The sequence below is a fragment of the Pinus tabuliformis genome, chromosome 9 (assembly GCF_031772625.1).
Source record: "Pinus tabuliformis cultivar Carrire ecotype Pingquan chromosome 9, CPIR1, whole genome shotgun sequence".
Classification (NCBI taxonomy): Eukaryota; Viridiplantae; Streptophyta; class Pinopsida; order Pinales; family Pinaceae; genus Pinus; species Pinus tabuliformis.
The window spans coordinates 1,859,148,069-1,859,169,920 of NC_142307.1; the positions used below are offsets into that span (position 1 = coordinate 1,859,148,069).

The 21,852-nt window shown below is 33.9% G+C and overlaps 1 pseudogene; it reads right to left on the reverse strand.

The window, feature by feature from the left end:
- Nucleotides 1-1,361: 1,361 nt before the first annotated feature.
- Nucleotides 1,362-21,136, reverse strand: LOC149156290 (importin subunit alpha-like; annotated as a pseudogene).
- Nucleotides 21,137-21,852: the final 716 nt, after the last annotated feature.

The following is a 21,852-nucleotide window of genomic DNA, read 5'->3' on the forward strand; positions in this document are numbered from 1 at the left end:
TTTTTTTGCTTTTAAAGATTTAGGGGAAATGAGATTTGCATAAACCATAGATTTCAAAATAAATGAATTATTCTAGAGGAGTATTTACAACAAGGATCACCGGATTAAAAATTTTTGGATCCATGTAGTGAGCAGTTAATTGGTCCTATTAACTGGCCTTAAGGCAAAACATAGATAAGCAAATGAAGGAATTTTTCAAGGGAAGCACATACAACTAGGATCCATGTACTAAAGCATTTAATTGGTGCCACCAATGTTCACAAGGAAAATTTTCATAATAGGAAAAAATAGGAATAATTGATATAGAATAATAATAAATAAAAGATAAATAGTTGATTACAAAGCAGGTCTATATTGTACACAAATCAATTCCATTAATAGACAAGGAACTGTGAGACTGGATGCAACTTCTTTAGTGCAAGTACTGTATAACATTTATGCGAATTTTGCAAAACAAGTACATGCAATCATATATGCTAGATGCAAAATATGCAGACACAAAATCTCGCGTGTCCTTTCCCCATAACCAGGAAGATGGTTGAAACTAGAGAAGTTGGCACTGGGTTAGGAAAAAATGTATGGGATAACATTGAGTTGTTCGAATTATATCGAATCATGTTCATATAATTGCAGCACAAGGCTTATTCTGCTATGCTGAAATTGTTGGATGGTATTTCTAGGAAGTTCCAAAACAAATAGAATTCCTTGAGACAAATATTTTGAAAGATAACTCAATAATGAAAATTAACATATATAAATATACCAAAAAATGGTTTGGAATTGATAAAAGGAGTGCAAAAGGAAAATTCAGTACCCCAAATACTCTACTAGAAAAGAAAGCTCTAGTAATTTTCCAAACTACTTCAAATCATAGTAATCAATTCTACTGAATTGCAATAGATGAAATTATTGAAATTTGATAGTGGTATGTATGCTTTTTTTTCCTAGTTAAGACTAACCTAAGTACCCACAGGGGATTTGAACCGGTGACCTATCGCAACGAGTGCCTTAACAACGCACCCATTCACCGTCAATCCAAAGCCCCGTGGGTGGTAGTGGTATGTATGTTAAAGCAAAGTAATACTGAAAATAAAACCAACAATTGAACCAATGTTATATTAGTAAAACATAATTATAACTTTTCAACCAAATGTGAATCCACCAAAAGGAACCATTGATTGATTTGTGCCAAAATTGAATGTTGGTTCAGTAGCTTCTCTAGTGGTAGGTAGCTTTTGGCCATATTCATCATCTTCTAGCCAATAAGTTTCAAGAATATATACTTCTTTCTCATAAATTTCATTATTACTATTGAGCATTTTCCGAGGACAGGTATTATTTTGATTTTTAGCAATGTTCGATCAATATTTGTAGATTGTCCCAACTTCCAAATACTCGATATTGTACTCACATAATCTTCCAAAAGCATCATCGGGAACAAAGATGGAACATGCTTCCTTCAAAAGGCATAACTTCCCAAAAGAAACTGAGTTACCAGACCTGAAGTTTTCTCCCTGAAATCAAGATCATGTAACAAATGATTACCTCATATGTAAAGAACTTTAATCATGTACCTTATCTACAATGTAAGTTTAATTCACCGTGCAGTAAGAGCCCTTAATTGAAGTTTCACAAAACCCACTTGGATTTTGGAAGCTTGCAAATGCTATCAATGATATGTGTTTCCCTTAGGAGCATTGAAGTCGAAACTCTCGCAATGCCTATTTGTTTTGGTATTGAGACACATCGGTGTAGACTGTGTCAATATAAGTTGTTTTGAATCAAATTCTAGAGGGATCACCACCAAATCCTTTGAGAAGTATTAATGTGTTATTTGTTGGGTACATACATGTGCTACAATTGTTGGGTCTGGACACACTAGAAGATCACATAAAGTCTTAATTCATTCCTAATTCACAAGATATCCGCAAACAAAAGAAGGTATCAATATTTTGTCTAATTGCATCAATTGACACAAGTTCTTGAACATCTACATCAACTAACTGGTATAAACAAACACATCTCATTATATCACATCTTATGAGTTGACCTCTTTGTTAGATAACTCATTTTAGAAATGCTTCTGTTGATCATACATATTCATTAAAGACATATTTGATTTGATCATATGTATTAGCAGAAGTAGCATTAGATATAGTCCATGTTGTTTCTTTCTTGATATCAAACTCAACAGTTTGTTGCAGTTGTACAAGAGTAGGAATGATGTATGCACTCATCACAACCTGTAAACCAATGCAAAATCAGGATACATGAACTTAAACAATATTTTATAAGTAATAATATATTCAATGAAATGTCATTTTAAACTATAAAGTAGTAGCTAAGAAATCTGTATTTGATCTATGTTTTCTGCGGTTATGTTTTAGATGGTCCAGGATGATTCGTTCTTGATACTTTTATTATGATTATGGGTCAATAGTTCCAATATACAATGAAGTTCAAGATTATGAACATAATTTTTAACATATACAACATAAGTATTCATCTCTAGTTACAATATTTCCTATAGTGTAGAGTGCAGGGATAAGAACAGATGGAGATGGATGACTCTAGAGAGAAAACATGTAGAATTGAAATTTTCAAATTCATTAAAGAAAAATGATAGCATTGGACAACCTATAATGTATATCTAAAGACATAAATCTAAAACTAATAAAACACATTCTTAACCAACATTAATGTCCTGGTGAAAAATAAGTATATCTACAACATTAACAATAGGTAGAAGTTCAAAAATGTTCATCAATTTTTCAGTATTTATGCTTACAATAGAAACTCAATCAATCTACGATAGATACTAGCCTCAACCACAACGTTAATTTTATCATATGTTTGATCAGAAAGATAAGATAGAGACCAACACGAATTTTTTAAGACTTGTTCATCATTTGAATGAATCAGATGCTCAAGTGCTAGTAGTGCTAGCTTTCTCTGCAAGAAAATTATTTATGAAAATTGCAGCCCTATAAAATGTATTTCTATGGACAAGGATGCCAAATTGATATAACTAGCAAAGAAAAATTATTTAAAAAATCAACAACATAAATTTCCTACCTGTTGTAATGCATCTTGTGTCTTTCCTCGACAGAAATTAGACAAGGTCCAAATGGCATTTTTCAACATGGAAAGCTTATGGTGCTCATTCAATTGAGCAAGGAGTGGCATTAGGAAAACATGGTTGAGAATTAGATCTATGCATTTGGGCGAATCACTGGTCACATTTCCCAATGCCCAAACAACCTAGTAATGTAGAAGGACAAGATATTAAATAACAATGGCATTATAGGCCCAAATGTAGAAACACAAACTTGCACTAAATTTCTTGGAGAAATTCTCTACTGGAGAATAGAAATATTGGATAGAAAATCTTTATCAGAAAAAAAGTAAACAAATATTAAAAAACAGTTGTTTAACATGCTCATTAACATCATTACTTGGTTAACCTAGCAGTTGTAGAAATACTGGCACAACTCCATAGTCAATGACAACTCGTGTATGCTTTGATGTTCCTGAAGCTATGTTTGTGAAGGCCTTTGCTGCTTCAAACTGTAATGAAGTAGGAAAAAAGTTATAAAGACACTTTCATACCACTGAAACACTATTTCCTATAGGAGAAAGAAAAAAAAATTTCTCAACGGCCTCATGAAATAATTGGTCAAGTACATTCCTTATTTCTATCATGTATAGACAAAACAATTGGGGCCTTCACCTGCATATGTGGAAAATCATGTATCACTAGTAGTTCAACAAAGAGAGGAACAATGTTTGCATAAATAACTTTTTCTATAGGAGGTCTACACTCTGTTAAAAGAGAAAAATGAAAGGTCAGTTGCCCGATGGACAAAATAGACACAAACAAAATGACAGTTCATTGATAATTAATGCATAAGATGTGATGTAAATATCAATTGAAAGAAAATTTTGGAATCATTGCTTCAAGTTGTAGGTTAGGTTCATCAAACCATATTCCTGCAACCATAGCAAGAAGACTCCTCAGCTACAAAAATAGAAAATAAAATAAAAGTAGTCAAAAAGGGAAACAAAAATGTCAAATAAGGTCACAGATGCCATGACATAGTGGTATATATTCCTCCATATATAAAATTCCTAGGTTCAGTTATGTAATGATATGGTAACAAATGTCCGAATTAACACAATAGGAAGATCTATTGGGATATTAATCCCATATCTTTTATTTACCCCCTAACCAAAACATGCTTGATCATTTTGAGATTCAATATTGACAAATAGGAATATAACCTTAAGAGCAGACACCACAATCTAGGAGTACAAATTCCACTGAGATTTAGTCCTTAGAACAAACTACCTAGACTTATTTAACTCAAGTTATCACAAGATATGACAACAACTGAATAGGGTGTATCACAGCAATTGGCCACATTAACAAAAAAACATACTCTAAGGGGGATTGATGTTGGTTTACTGTTTGACCATATCCAGTTTGTCTATCTAGAAACAATTGAACTTGGTGTATCATAACAACTAGCTACACTAATAAACCAACACATTATAAAGGGGATTGGTGTCGATTTACCACTTGATCACAGCCATCTTGACCATGCTAGCTTGAAAACAGGATTTAATATCTAGAATAAGTCGTCCAAAATTATTAAACTAGAGTTATAACAACATATTGTAATAATTAAACTAGGTGTATTACAACAATTGGCTGCATTAGTAGAACAACATTCTAAGGGGGATTGGTTTCGATTTACCACTTCACCACATGAAGCTTTACTGTCTTCGTTTCAAGATAACTAAGTGGTATCATAATCAAATTGATTTATCAGGAAAGCAACATGCCAACCACACTTGATTTCACAAATTTAATGAAGGGGGAGTTAGTGTCATGCAAATACCTAGAGAAACATATTGAATGAGATGGAACTAGTGATAACTAGCAGCACAAATTTTAGTTTATTTGGCTTAACGTGTTATCAATGCTTAATGCTACAATGAAAGGTTTAAGGCACTATTAATAATATTATTAATTGGCTAGAGAATGACTAAGGAATTCTTGACACATTTATTTGTGAATCCCGGATGCACAAGGCATGTGCAGATGTATTCCAAGAAGAAAGAATTGAACTTACATTCTAAGAGATTATGAACCATGGAGATCCAAAATGACAAAACTATGAAACATGGAATGGCAATTTGAGAGCAAAATATTTAAGAAAGAGGTTTAACACTTAGGAGCTCCTGGTAATCCATGATTTTGATGAGCTTGGTGGGACAAATTTTTGCATGCGGTGCTAAAGAAAAATGCTTGTAACTTCTCCTCTACCAGATTACACTAAATTACCAAGAGGAATGGCTCTCTTGGTCTCAATATGCCTTTTTGTACTTGATAAACAATTTTAATTGGGTTGTTTCTTGACAAATTCTAAATGAAAAGTCCAACTCCAACATTGAAGCAGTTAGAATCTAGATGCCTCAAACATTTTACCATATTAAGTCCAAAAGTTTTAGGATACAAATATTTTTCTATTAAATTCTGTAGTGAATGCACTACTTGCAATTACAACAAGAAGTAGCTTAAATAGCTTAGTAATTTCGAAATGTAGATATTTTCTTTAAGTTTTGTTTGCTGATTTTTTTTTTGTTCATTTAAACAAGTACAATGGTGATGAACCTAAGTTATATAAAAGATTATAAATGATAATAAATGACCATAAAGAAACAATGTCATATTGTCAATTGCCACAATAAAGGTATAGAATTTGGAATGCCAACAAAGATCAGGAAATAACATTTAAAACTCTGAGACTGGAGGCTTCTGTGATACATGATTTAAGAAAAATATTCTGTAAAAATCTCATTGTTAACTTAGCGTCGACGCGTTTCAAACCTCTACTGAGGTTCGTCATCAGGACAAAAATGGAGAGCAAGATCCAACAGATCTAATATTTAAAGTAGAGATGCAACGGTAAAAATAAAATTAACAGTCACTAAGTTAAATATTATTAAATTAAAAATGGAACATTATAAGATTCTAGAATTAATTAAAATAAATAAATGTTAATTTAATGAATTAATAATCTAATATTTTACTATTCCTAATCTTATTTATTATTTTTTTTCTATTTTTAATTATCTAAAATTAATGACTATTATTATTTAATAAAAACAATACCTATTCATACCTCAAATTTTAATATAATAACAAAATTCAACAACAATGAAAATTAACTAATAAATAAAAGATATAAGAGATGAAAATAAGATATATATATATATATATATATATATATATATATATATATATAATCAAATTAGATACTAACATGGAGAACACGAAAAAATAAATTACAAGAAAAAGAATAACTAGGGCACGAGAAGGAGAAAAAACATAAGGGGATTAGGAACAAAGGGAAGGCACCCAAGAACCGTTAATATTCCATCCATCATCCCTACTAAGAGTATTAGTTCTCTTCTCAATTTCGATGGCTTCCCTTAATTTACTGTGATGGAAATGATCATCCCTAGCGACGACCTTGGAATCCTCAAAACATGTATTGTATTTAGTCTTTTGAGCATGTTCCACTAAAGAAGTGGAGGAAGCCTTACAATATCTAGCGGGCTCTTGAATCCTTTGATATATGGAACGACCTGTCTATCCAATGTAGGGGGTTTCATAGTAACATGGAATCAAATAAAAAGCCTTCATGTTTTAGGATCCACAAGGCCTTTCACCAATCTTAAAGATCCATGAATGGTTTTCAAGGGTCTAAAGCTGGAAACAACCCTACGCCTACTACGAATCTTGAAAATCTTGTCTGTAGTCTCCTAGATAAATGGAAGTTGGACAGTAGAGGCCACTTCAACTGGCATCAACCCTAAGTTGTCAATGTGATTTTGCTAAAAGATTTTTCTTAAATAATTTAAAAGTGTCATGAAAAAAGCATTTAAATCACTATGGATCTTATCTATTGTAAGCAACAATGTTATAATTTATAAACAAGAAGATGAACAATGGGAATATAAGTTTCGAGTACATATGGTGCTTGAGTTATTTCGTCTTCAAGTTTCTTTTCGTAGGGAGGAAAATCATTAACAATGTGAACAATCAAGGCATTTTTTTGCTCTATTGACAAGTCAAACAATATAAAAATTACAAATGAAACTAGAGAACTACAAAGAGATAATGATATGTTATTGGCTATTGCTACAACTAAAGAATATAACTTGAGATCACACATGGCATTAACTATTTAATAAGATAAGCATAGAAAATTTCGCAATAGAAAATTTCCCTTTATCTAAAAGGTGACAATTGTGTATTAAGTGAAACTAGTTGTTGTGTCCTAGGGACACAATTGTACGGTGTACCTAATAACATTTTTCTTTTAAGCAAGAGACCTACATTCTGGCAGTATTCACAAAGATACTTCAATTGGATACTGTAGGACTAGGTGTTACACTAAGTACATAATTCTTTATCGTGATGCATTTATGAACTCAATATATAAATCCAAGAGAACATTTATTTATACAAATAATTCATTGGTTGTTTGTCATTTTCCGTAGTGGAACTTATTTTTCGATGTTATTCTTCTTTCCATTATTTGAAATAAAGATTTTTGTTTTTTAATAGAAACTCGCAATTTTTTAAGCTCGAGCGAGGTGAATCTCTTGGGACATGTGATTCTGGGGATTGTTAGGTGAAGCTATACATAATGTACTATGACGTGAACCTTATTTTTTTCTGCTAAATTTTCAAATATATAAGTCTGGATGGCATTCTAACCAATAAATCAAAATTTCAAGCCTTAAGAAGAGAATGGGAGTGAGTCTCGGTCCTATTATATGCACATAATAATGGTGTCCCAGTCTAGGTTCAAACTTGTAGAGTATAATCTAACACATAAAAAGTTGTCTTCTAGCCAATATAGCAGGAAAGAATTATGTGCTCGACTGGAGATTGCACATCGTCACTTCAAAGTACTTGAGTGGACTACCGTGATAAGCAAGAGAGAATCAATATTGAAACTGTGTATTGTTGTTACAATAAGTCCTCTATTACTTACTAAGGGGGCCTATACATATTACAATTGTGATTCTACTAAGAGGGGACAAGATGTCATAGATAAATTTCCTATATTTAGATACTCAATTTAGATGCTTATGATTAAGGGAATTTGTTGAATAACTTTAGCACTGGAAGTAGAGTTGTTGGATCCTATTGTAGTAGCAGGTGAACTATTGCATTTATGCTAAATTTCTTTTTAACTATTTTAATAAAATCAAGAGAAAACATTTATTTATACGCAGATCTCATCACTTCTCTATTTTTTCTTATAATAAGACTTTTTGTTCAATAGATACTTTATTTCCTATTATTCAAATTTAGCATTGATTGTTCTCCTAATATTGACATTGCATTTCTTAGGATTATGAACGTCATTTGTACTTACAACAAGTTCTAGAGGGCTTGGAACATTAAAGTATTCTACCTGTGCTACAAAATTGACAGGTGTAGTCTCATCTAGACCTTCAATACAGTTTCTTTTCTTAATGGAAACTCCCCATATTTTAAGCTCGACATGGATCAATCTCTTGGGACATGTCATCCTGGATAATCTTTGGTATAGTCATGTAGAATGCACACTGAATTGGAGCTTGTTCTGATAAATTTTGATAGTTACAAGGGTGGATCACATTCCAATCAATAAATCAGAATTGCAAGTTTTAAGGAGAAAATTGTAGTAGGCTTGTTCCCTATAATGTGCACATGATCATGGCCTCTGAAGGCCATAGATTCAAACTCATTGAATATGATCTCACACATAAAAAAGAAATTTTCCTGCTAATATAATACGAAATAATTGTGCACATTTGTTAGCTATTTCAAGGGATTTTATATATGACAATTGTAGTGATACTAAGAGAAACCAAGATTAGAGTGGTCAAATTTTCTAGATCTACATATCCAAGTTAGATTCTTAATATTAAGACAAGCTATTGAATAACTTAAGAAGTAGGAGGACAACTATTTCACCTTATAGAGGCTGGTCAACGGTTGCATTTATTCTCACCTTCCTTTAAACTATTTTCATAAAACCAAGGGAAAACATTTATGTATATATAGTTCTGAGTAGTGGTTTTTTCTTGGCCATAAGAGAAGTCGCGTAACAATACATACTCTATTTTTCATTATTCAAATTTTACATTCGTTCTTTTTCTAATATTTCCATCCCATTTTTTTGGGCATCAACAAGAGAATCTATAGCCACAACAAGTTCTAGAGGGCATGTGACATTAAAGTCTTATGTGCCTAGTACAAGTTTCCTGGGTGCAATGTTATCTAGTTTTTAAATTCCTACAGGAAGGTCTATAGTCCCTATATCAAGGTATACATTGTGATCATCAAAATCATTGTGCAGACCATTCACACCTACAAAATCATCTTGTACTCTAATCCTAGTCAGAAAAGTTATTTCTGTAATGTACTCTCTTTTTTCTATTAGCAAGATATCCTCCATGTCTTGTAGAAACTTATGAGGCTCTTGAGAAAATTCATTGTCACCAAAACTCCTATTGTTGCAAAAGAATGTACGTATGGAAATATACTTGTCTCAACTCTGGCTTCAAAAATTGATTCTCAGTACCTCGGAATACTAAAACCAATGTTATATTGCATTCCAATTAGTAATCTAGTGTATTAATTCACGTACATCAATGTTTCCTGTTGGATAGCTAGTATAAAAATGGAAATACCCGCTGAAATCATCAATAGTATATCCTCTACATTCTTTTGTAGCTATAACGATGTTTGTTTCAAAACATGTACAAAGTGAAAAGATTAGCTTCGACAACTAATTTTAGCATGGACATCTTGTTGAACAACAAGTTTCATTGGTTTCTTTGGCCTCACTTTTGCTACTAAAAGGTAAGTGGCATTGAACATGTTAAACAATTGGGCCAATAATCGTGCACAATGAGCTTGGTCCTTTCTCAACACAATAAAAATTATTCTAAAATGTTTCTATGTGAAAATTTCTCTATTGATCATAAAAATGACTTCTCAGTGAGATTTAACACAAGCATGTGACAAATGTACTTTTATTCAAGAGCTTGTTTAGTCAACGAGAACTTGCACTATTACACTAATATTTCTAATTTAAAAAAAATATATGCTTCTATTTCTCATTAGGAAGTGGTATGCGTTTTTTTCATTTTCATTGGATGCTTGTTGTTGTAGTTTGTTCAAATTTCCTCTGTGGTTAATCAATTGTATCTCATAGATAGAGAAGATCTTAAGGTTGTGTCAAATCCTTGCACATCATTACAACCTAATGTTCGTACTTCAACAATTGTGATTCTTTCTCTTTTCCAAAGAATATAATTTTTCAGTCTCTATTTTACAAAATAAAATTACCTCTTATCTGACTGAAACAACCTCAAGAACCGAACAATTCTTAAGCATATCCTTTTAAACAAAAGGAATTCAAACTATAACAACTTGGAAAACAATGCAAAGGTAGCTATATGCATGAAAAGAACACAAGCATTATAATCTATTTATCAACATTGCGCTGAAAGACAATATCTAAACAAAAAAATCTATTGTTATGAGATTCATTTCTTGCATAACCAAAGGATAGTGATAATATATAAAATACGTCTCTCATCTGAATATTTGTTTTCAATTATGGATATCTGTGAAATAGACTACCAAGGGATGAATTGGCCATCCACTGTTTGGCATCGACACATGAATGTCATCTCAAATTAGTGCAATAAAGCAACAAAGGTGTAATTGGCATGAAAACAAGTGTCTCTCAAATCACAAGAAAGTTTCAACAACACAACTCTTGTAAATCTTAGACAACTTAACAAGAAAACTCAATCATCACCTAAATGACTCAAGCTCAATACTTAATGACTCAAGCTCCCATGCTTAATGACTCTATTCTTCACCATGCTTTTTTCTATGATCTTGCCTTCTCTCAGTATGACTATGATTGTAATGTGTAAAACACGTTGCAACAAGTATATAGCGCTTATTATAATAGTAAAACCTAGTTTCTTGTTGCTTTGCCTTTGAAAACCATCAACATAGTAAACTCGACAGCATGGGAAAAATCCACAGAAATATTTGTGGATCCCAAACCTCATGGGGTCTTAGCCCTTAAGCTCTTAAGATACAGAAATTAACACCCAAGTTTTTTATTAACATAAGAATCACATAGTAAATCACAATATGATTTATAATATCAAATAAAACACATTGAAATACTACAATGGGAAAAAACTAAGGTGACAATTTGAAATTTTGAAGCATCCACATAACATGCTAATCCCAAGTAGAACCAGTGATAGAGTTATTCCCATTGATTCCTTAGTTATACAACCTTCTTTAATAGAGATTTTATGAGTTAAATACTTATGGTTATTGTACTATGATACTAAGGATATGCAAGATTATTATCTCTGTTTGAGTAAGCTCTCTAGAATCAGTTGTATACTCTATCTTATCATGTTTTTCCAATGAGCTAATAACACTAAATCATATGATTAGTAATGTTCCTTTGTTATGCAACTGATACAGTGGAATTGGTTACGATAAGGTCGATACAATCCAATCATGTATGCGTAATACATAACATAGTAATTAGAACTAGTATTATTACCCTTAATTCATGTGATTACTAAGGTAATGAAACCACCAATGATGCTTACTAACATTGATATGCCCATACATATGCTAATCACGTAAGTAAGAAGAAAGCCCAGTACTCCATATAGCTAAGAAGAGTAATACAAATAAACACTGACATGCCACCAATACATCAATGACACTTTTCACTTCCCTATGACAGCCTTAGACACAAGCTTCAAATACCTTGGATTTTTACTAAATGCCAATCTATACCTCCAATTTAATTTTCGGTGGATCAATGTCAAAACAGAGAAGAAATTAAACCCTCCATGCAATAGATGGCTCTCCTAGGGTGCACACCTGGCCCTTGTTAAATTTTATCCTTGAGGCCATTCGAGTCGAATTTAATTTAATTTATTTTGAATGACAACACTTATATGATTTTCACACAATATTCCATCAACAAATTTTGTTGAGTGGATGATTGTTACTTATAGAGCACAAACATTCCCATGTCTCTACTCATACTTACAAAACAAACGCATATGATCACTTTAAGATTATTTTTGGAAGTTCTTTTTTATTCGAGGAGGATAAGGCAAGCACTCAGTAATGTGAAGCTAAATTTGAAATAGCACCTAAAGGAAGTTTGTTGTAGGGCTTGGAGGATAAAAAAAAATTGTTGAGAAAAAGGCTTTAGTGAATTGAGACACAAAATAACATTTTCTAGGTAATGGCATTTCAGTGCAGGAGTCGCAGAAAATGAATATTTTTGTTGTAAAAAAACATTTAATTGATTTATAGTTATATGTCCAGAAAGGAAAAGAAAGGCATGAGGAAAAAAGCAATGGCATTGGAAACCTTGAAAAGGCTCGCCATATCCCTGCCAACTACATGACACTAATGATTAGCTTAATATTTGAAAATCCTACTTTGAAGTAATTGCAGACTAACTTAACAGGTCTACTAGCTCCACCTTGTGACGCAAGAAAAACCACCTAGAGGCAATTTACCTGGTTTTGATAATCACCTTACCATGAACCTATGCGTTATGGCCCACCTATACCAAGCGGAAGCCTTTACATTGTGAGTTTAAACAAAAAACCCCACCAATCACCGAATAATGATATAACACATAATCCACCAACTAACGTCTGGCCCCCCTGAATGCATATGACCAAACCTCAAATAAAATGAAACTGTGTCCATAAAATCCTCGTGTTCGCTCAACAATTGAAGAGAAATTGAACAACAATTGAACAACGACTGGTCCCACGTTGACTTCCCATGGTGACTTTCCCTTTTTTTGCACAGAAACTTCATCCTCCACTGTTGATCTTATCATTAATCTGACGATTGATAGTCACTCGATCATCGCACATCGCATATCACAATTTCGCCTGGCCGGGGTTCATTCATTCATGAATGATGCGATGCAATATTAAACCAATGGTCAACATCAGCAGTGATCCAACGGTCTGCGACCCTTCAACTAACACATGGGTTACCTAACAACTTAATCCCCATAGTTGATAGTGATGTTAGTGGTTGAAATTGAAATCAATGGCTAGGAATGAGTGCGGCGCTTCAACCCCGATCAAGGCACCCGTAGACTCCTAACCTCCCTAGTTGCGTATTTAACTTTGGCTTGTTTCACTTTGGCTCCAATTCCTCAGGAACCAGACTTCTGTGATAAATCTTCATGCCGATTCCAAATCAACAAATGCAGATCTTCTCATCTGTCCAGTTTCAGCGGATTATAACATAATTTTTGCTTTCCTTTGGCACTCAGATTATCGGCCAGATTATACCTCTGAGCTTTGCGTTGATTTCTTTAATCAGATTCATACAGTCTGACCACTATCCTCCTCTGTATTCCTTAACACCACTTCGAACTAGAATACATAATACTCTCTGTATTATTTCTCTTTTTCCAGATTTCGTAATTCGTTCTTTACTTGACCTGTACATACATCTATTAAATCCGACTAGAATCACATGGATTCTACCTAGATGGTAAGTCTTTTGTCACTTAGAAAGACTTTCAAAAATTTAACTTGAATTCATTCATCATGGTTTATCACACAGAAACCATAAATTCCCAATTACGGATCACTCAACACATAAAAGGAATGACACACACAATCACAATGAATTCAATTTCCTCATTCATTAAACAAATGTACAGATACAAATAAAAACCTGTTTACAATCTAGCTTTGGCCTGATCTGCCTTTACATGGTCTATATCAGTGGCCCTTTCTCGTTTCAATGCCCATAGGCTCACAATCCAACCCTCCTGTCTGCTAACTCTCTCACTAACTCTTCCTTTAAGCCTTTGAGGCTTACAAATTATACACAAAAGGATTTTGTTAACCAATTTTGGTTCGGATCCTAAGTAATTTCACCTGAATCCTAAATATCCTAATCTAATCCCTAAAATCATGAAACTAACTCCTAGTTCCTCTAACTCACACACTATTCCTGATATTTCTCTTAACGAGACGATTTCATTACAATATCCTCACTATTATAAAAACCCTCATAAAAACATAGGAAAATAAATAATTAATCACACTTCAGGGAATCAGGTCCCTTGAAACGCAAGACCCCATGCTTACTAAAATGAAATTGTTTTTTTGAGCAAGATGCTCCTGCATCACCTTGTCCATCTCATTTAATTAGAGCATGAGGAGCCTTAGATTGTGTTTCCATTTGGAGGGGACTGGGGGGAGACGGTGGTAGAAATTCACCAGGCTAACTAGAAGAAGGCCCTGGTCCGTCACCCAAGCCTGAAAACACAATGAAAAATTCGACCGAAATGTCCTACTCTTGTTCAAAAAAAAAATAGAATCCCCATACCACAGAAGAAAACTTCACTCCATGACACCCAAAGAGTCCCCATCACCTGACAAAGAATTTGAAAATGAAATTATAGATATGACTGTAAACAAATAGGAATAACGAAGATTATAAATATCATTTTTCTTTAATTCTTCTTCGAAACCATTCAATTGTGAAACTCTTAATTTCCACATACTCGTAATTTTTGTCTTGAGTACCTTTTATGTTCAACAACAATTTTCAGCACAGGTTGGCTTCTTTTAGTCGCTTCTGTTTGTGAAATAACAAATATATAATGCCCGAAGTTGAGAAGAATCAATAAGTACCTTAACATGAACCCTACTAGATCACCTGAGCAACATTGTTAACATAGTCCTCTCCATTCCACTCAATGCAAGTCATCTACTCAGAAAACTAAGCACTGATTATTTATGAAGTCTTCACAAATATGAAAAGAGACACACATTTTGTGAGTCTGGTAGCTTTTATAGATGGTTGATTTTTCTTTTCCAAAAAAAATACCCTCGGAAACTACTTCCCTAATGTCCAAACAACTAGTAAGAACGTTCACTTAATATATGTGGAAATTTCTTGAAGAACGAGCATAAACTTATAGGTTTTAACCCTATATAAAAATTTCTTGCAAGCGAATTCTTAAAAGACACAAAGAGTTTTCCCTAGATCCCAAAACCGAGACTACTAAATTGATTTTTTCATTATATTCCTTTCAATTTTACAACACATATATATACATGCCGAAGCATTCATAAACACCAATCCATTAACCTTGGATTAGAACATAATGGTAGTTCCCTTGACCAGATCTACAAAATACCATGGGCAGGAAACCATCATGCCCAAACCCATGTGTGGAATCCACACATAAAGCCATAGGGAGGTCCTCTCACCTAATATAACACACACCCAACAAAATTAAACTTGATACCTGTGAAGTTGTAATCTAGAATCCTTGTCTTGTTGAAATCGTTCTAAAGTAAATGAGAGAAAATAAAAATAAAAATTTCCCTTTAGGGTAATATGCATATCAACAACACCATTTATTACAAGGAAAAATTAAGATTTTTTGAAAGGTTTAAGCAATAAAAAAGCTCACAAATACCTCAGAACTGACGAAGAGAATTCCTCTACTCTCAGAACCAAGGAAAAGCATTATTCTAAATCTCAAGCCAAAGAAAACCATGGAAACGTTACACCAAATAATAATCAAATATATAATAAATGTCACCTCAGAATCGACAAACAAGGATCCTCCATGAAATGTGCACACAAAACAACTAACCTCAGAACCGACGAAGAATGCTTCTCCACCCTCAGAACCCCACAGAACCAAGGAAAAACTAATGAAGGGCATTCCTCTACCCTCAGAGCCCTGCAGAACCAAGCAAAAGAATTCCTCCCACTCCTGAGCCAAAAAAAACCATAGTAATATTACTAAAACCACACATCTCACCAAATAATAATAGAAAATATAATAAATCACCTCAGAATCGACGATGATCATTCCTTCACCCTCAAATCCCCACAAAACCAAGCATGAACATTATTCTGATTCTTGAGCTAAAGAAAACCATGGCAACACCATTCCAACGACAAATCTCACCAAATAATCGAAACCCAATTCACACAAATCTCCAACGACATGAAATATCCAAAATTCAACTCAAATAATGCCACAAGAAGATCATAAATCCAATCTCAAACCATGAACACCACATCAACTAAATTCAACTTTTACCAGAGACACCACCATAGTAGCTACAAACACTGTAACAACTTGAAACGTGATACTGGACATACACAGGTTAGATGAATAATAAGCACCCTAAATAATAACACTAACCCTGTAAATCAATAATAATAAATTCAACCCAAACCTGCATTGAATAATATCCACTTTGTCTTGTACAATAAAACTAAATACCACTGCCTCTGTCGTGCACAATAAAACCAAATACCATTGACTCTGTTATAGTCCATCCAGCACAACCCTTGTTGTCATCATCACTCGATTGCTAAAGCAGGGATGTGATGGCAAAATGACGTCAGCCCAAAAATATGCCATGAAAGCCAAAGTTAACCTTAGACAACCAAAAAAATCACCCCAATACAAAACAAACCCTAGTTCCAATGGATCCCTGAATGTCACCTACAGTGACATAAAAATATATAGCCCAACCATTATTGTCTAGACAATAGTTGATATTAAAGGAATATTGTCTTTATAGAGACAATATGCATTTGTGGAAATTCCATCTTAAAAGTTCCCATGAAATTTTCATGTAATTTCTATGTCATAATATAGAAAGCAATAAAATACCTTTAAGTTTAAAAAAATGTATATATAAAGATTTTGGAGGGAAAAGAAGAAAAACTAATTTTTTTAATTGTAATTTTGGTTTATCTCCTTATATGCTTACTCAAAATTTCAAACGTAGACACTCGTTGGATGCGAAATTAAATTTCAAATCCAGCAAGTACCCATTATGCATACTTTTGAGAATAGCCACATTTATAAAAATTGAAAATACATTAAAAAAGCATGTTTAACACATTTTTTACTTTAAGAATATCATGGAAAAAGACAAATTGTGATAAGTCAACACTAGATAATAGTCCAGTCCAATAAAATGAGAAGCTACAATTAAATCACTATGTGAATATATATTCTTGATGCTCATGTGATTTCAAGGCCACCGACTTGATATGTCTATGTACGAGAATTAGAGAGCTAGATAAATTCAAGATCATTAGAATAGGTTAAAGGATGTGCTCACTATAAGTTTGGCTCCAGTGACAAATAATATAAAGCAAAGAATGAGTGATGGGCACTCACCCAAAGCAGTCATTTGACATGAAAAAGTCGATTCGTGTTGAGGTTTATAACTCGGTTTAGTTTAACCAAGTGTTTTGTATTTTTTTTTGGGTGTTTTATTAGTCCCTACCTTCAACATAGCAGGGACTATAGCATTCGATCGAGCATTGACGGGGTATTAAATCACTTTGACCGATTAACCGATTGTAGATTTTCAGAGATTAACCAAAGTTTATTGCTAACAATTTTGTGTTATGAAAATTTTAACCAAACTTTTGAATTGAGCCTCTTATTATAGGCTTCACATGCCCCAATGCTATTTTTAGCGAGGAGAAGCTATCTTATCCTAAGTTTTTTATCTAAGGGTTGGGGCAAGTTATTTTATTTAAAATTTTTGAAACAAAGGTGGAAGAAAAGTTTTCGTTTTTAAAGTTGTTGAGATAGCATCATATAAACCCATCGAGCTTACAAGCTTACACTTGTCACTGTTGGCTGCCAGGATTGTTTACAACTGCCAAGTTCATTCCACCACCCACTTACCCCCTCTTCCTCTCTTCATTGCATTGCAAACATGTTGTTCTTCCGCTCTTCATTCCATTGCATGTTAGCTTCCGCTCAGGTTTGTTCAGGCTGCCGGGATGAAAATTCATTGAAATGATCTCTGTTCCAGGCACGTTTATTGAAATGATCTTTGAGGTAACAACCACAACCCTCTGTATTCCCATGCTGAAGTCACAAACAAAAAATTCTATTGTTGAATATGAAATTCTTGAAATTGTTTACGCTTCTTCCTGTATGTAGGATTAGTGGCAGCATCAATCCATTTTGATAGAAAGGTGAATGCACCCATTTTCACCGGCCTGGTAAAACAGACAGCAAAATCATAGGGGGTTGCTAGTGTCGTTTAAAATCTGTCGACTGCAGAAACAAGGCAACAGACACAGATATTTGTTCTCTGCCAGCGTGATGGTAATGACAAGATATTACATCTGGATATTGCATTGTCACAATTTGTTACAACTTCAAGGTAATATTATTTTTATGAATATGGCAAATGAAATATCTACGTGATCACTGTTTTTGGTTGATAGAATCATATTACCTATTCATGCAAAAGAAGAGTCTTTTCTAATTGGATATAAATTGCGAAATTAATGAAATCATCTGTTATTTCTAAATTAAGTGTGTTCCCATTGTCTTCTAAGGTCTGGTACTTACCACTGTTCTTGGTTGATATCACCATTCTTTTGCATATGCAAAAAAATTGGAAAAAAGTGCTTTCTTGCTTGACAAAATGGGTCTGCAACAAAGAAAATTGACAGTCTTTCTTCTGTTATTTATATGGTGTAGGTGAGACGGCTTCTCAATATGGGTGCAGATGTGAATGTACCTGCATTTGGCCCAAAATCTCATGGGGCCACTCCTCTACATCTTGCTGTTGTTGGTGGGCATTTGAAGGTGATGGATGAATTACTTGAAGGTGAGTGCGCCCTACAAAATGAAGAAACAAAATATAATCCTATAGCATAAACAGTACTAGCACCAACAAGCCAAGAAGCTTAATCTGTAGTCAAATCTATTTATGCATTTCCTTCAAGTCCAAAAAAAACAAGTCATTTTGTTTCTGTAAACACAAATTGACACAACAACACATTTATCCCATTCAAGATGAGGGTATTTCTGCTCCTCGTATTACTTGATGACCAAATCCATTCTTACAATATGCAAGTTTTTCATTCACACAAACATAAAATAATTAGAAAACACGATTTAATTGTGATTTCACTTTGAAAAGCTACAGGTCGAAATAACTTTCCTTTTTATCCTAATCGAGAAGAGAGACTATGTATGCTTTGCAACTTTTGAAACTGCAATTAGCCATGCTTGTTTTCTGTACCTTCCAATCAAGGAATGATTTTATGGGTTTTCAGCATATCAATCCATTCAAGACAAGACTTCTCTGTGTTCCTAAACCTTGAAAACCCATATTCCTTGCTCTTCTTCATGCTCATGCTCATGCTCGCACCCTTCATAAAACTCCTGCTAAGGAAATGCCTAGAAAACCAGCAATAAATTCATTAAAACCTAAAAACCCCGTGACAAACGAAAGAGATGCATCATGTAACAGGCCAAGAGAAACACCTATAGTCACGATCTCCGAGGCTCAAATTTCAAACACAATGCACACACAGAACCTCTACCTAGGATTTCAGTCAGTGTTGAACCTAGAACAATATACCATAGTCTGTAAAATCATGGGAATATAAGGGCGGTAATATTTTTTTTTATCAAGAACTCCGTTAATTTGACACTATTTATCAAAAATCAGAAGAAACAAGACCGACAAACAATAGAGATCGAGGATTATAGAAGAGTAAAATACGATGCTAAAATCAGTAACAGAATTGAAAGATCTGGTGACATAAATAAAGATACACATGCATAGGCGGCCTCCGTACACAGTTTAAACCCTGCTGCTCGCAGATTGCAAAGAAAAACTGAAAATATCGAGAGTCAATCAAAATTCAAGGTGACAAAGGAGGGTATTGTCGTGTTTAATGAGATTCAGTGGATCGACTTCCGAATACAATGACATGGGTGTAGGACATGCACGAAGAAACGTGGCAGGCATTACGAGAACCATGAAAAGAGTGGGATGTCTCCACGAAGAGGGAATGGTAATCGAAATGATTTTGGCGGTGGAGTTACATGAATTGCAACCATTCCGCGGAGCACATATTCCTAATCGAATAATCAAAAAGCTCGAGCTCAATGGGCCTTTGGTTCGCTGTAGAAATCGAGGGTCGGGGTGTGAGTCCAACATTGAGATTTGCAATTTAAAAATTAAATGAAACCTAAATCAACTTGCATCTCTCAAAGTTGAGTTTCAATGGTTTTTATATCTAAAAATTATAGAGCACTACATAAAAACCGAGATATAAAATCCAAAAAAACGATTTAATAATGTTAAGCCCTTTTACTTAGTATTCATTACATGATGAAATGTGTTTATGTACTTTAAAGAATAATTGTTCCCCCACTTCTTCAAGCCTGCTCTCAACAAGCCCCTTCTCCTTCATTATTTCCTCCCACACACCACTCTTACTTTTCATTTCCTCTACCAAGGAAAATCAACGCCCCTCATAATCACCTGCCTCCACCTCTAGCTTCTCTACAACCATAGTCCACAGATTTTTCGATCTGAATACATCCCCATTGCTCACATTAAATACCTTGTTCTTCCCATTTGGTACAACGCACACCCATATCTGCTGCTCTGCAATGAGTTCTGCATATGAAGCCTCCAAAAGCCCCTCCCATGTGATGGAATTCCCCAGGAATTTGAACTACGTGCCCTTGCAAATCGCAGTGTAAACTACGAGAGAAACTAGAAAATTCCTGGAGGAGTAGCTAGTCAAAGGAGAGAAACCGAATAATATTAAAGCGGGGCGATTGATGGACCCACTGGTCTTAATATCACTCTCTCCTCCTAATTTTTCAAACAGTACGTCCTGCAACTTATCATGGTGACTGAATTTCGAGCCATTAGTCAGCCTACGAAGTCTCTCCTGATCCGGAACCTCGTGAGGTTCAGTAATCAAATGCATGGCGGAAATATCATGAGTGCCCGGATAATGCTCTGTTCCTGTTTGCAGACACACATGTTCCAGATTAGGGACATTGGGAATAAGACAATCTAAGACATTTTCAAGCATTTCATTGTTCAAATCAGCCTCTTTGGTTCCTCGACAGGCATTTGCAATCACCCAGAAGACGTGCGTGACATCAATGAGAGGCAACGTGGGTTGCATGCAAGCACGATGTGGACCCACAAGTTTGTTGCGTTGTTTTTATCTCCTGATGTGAAATATTGTTTTAGTGAATATAAAGATTTTGATGATAGGTTTATTCGCTAGGGTGCAAGCATGACTGGTAGGGCCCATTAACACAACTCAACATCCCTTTATTATTGTTATTTGCAGATCTGTCAATTTGTGTGTTTCAAATTGTAGTAACTGTGTGATCTAAATATTATATCGGCTTTTAGTTAAGTGCCCTCATGTTATCATATGATATCTATGCTCTGTTTGGTGATGGATCAAGTATGGTCTCTAACCTATATGTTCGGTTTCCTTTAAATATTGGTTTCGCTTTGAGAACATTAAGATTAAGATTGAATTCAAGAACATTCAATACAAGTATGCTTGGTGTCCAAACCTACTCACTAAAAAACAAAGCCAAACCTCACGGAATAGCTCACTGTTGCATATCGGCAGGGACTACCGCTGCTTGCGGATCTTGTTATATAAATGGTCTTTTGTTTTGAATTTAAGAATATATATTTTATTATTTAAATTGTAATTTTAAAGGTAGTCTTTTATATTTTTTATTATTTAAATGTATTTTTAAACTTTAAAAAATTATAATTTCTTTTATATTAAAATTATATTAATTTAATTATTTAAAATAAAATAAAAACTAATTTTATTTTTAAATAAAAATTAAATTTGTGAATAAGGTCTTGGAT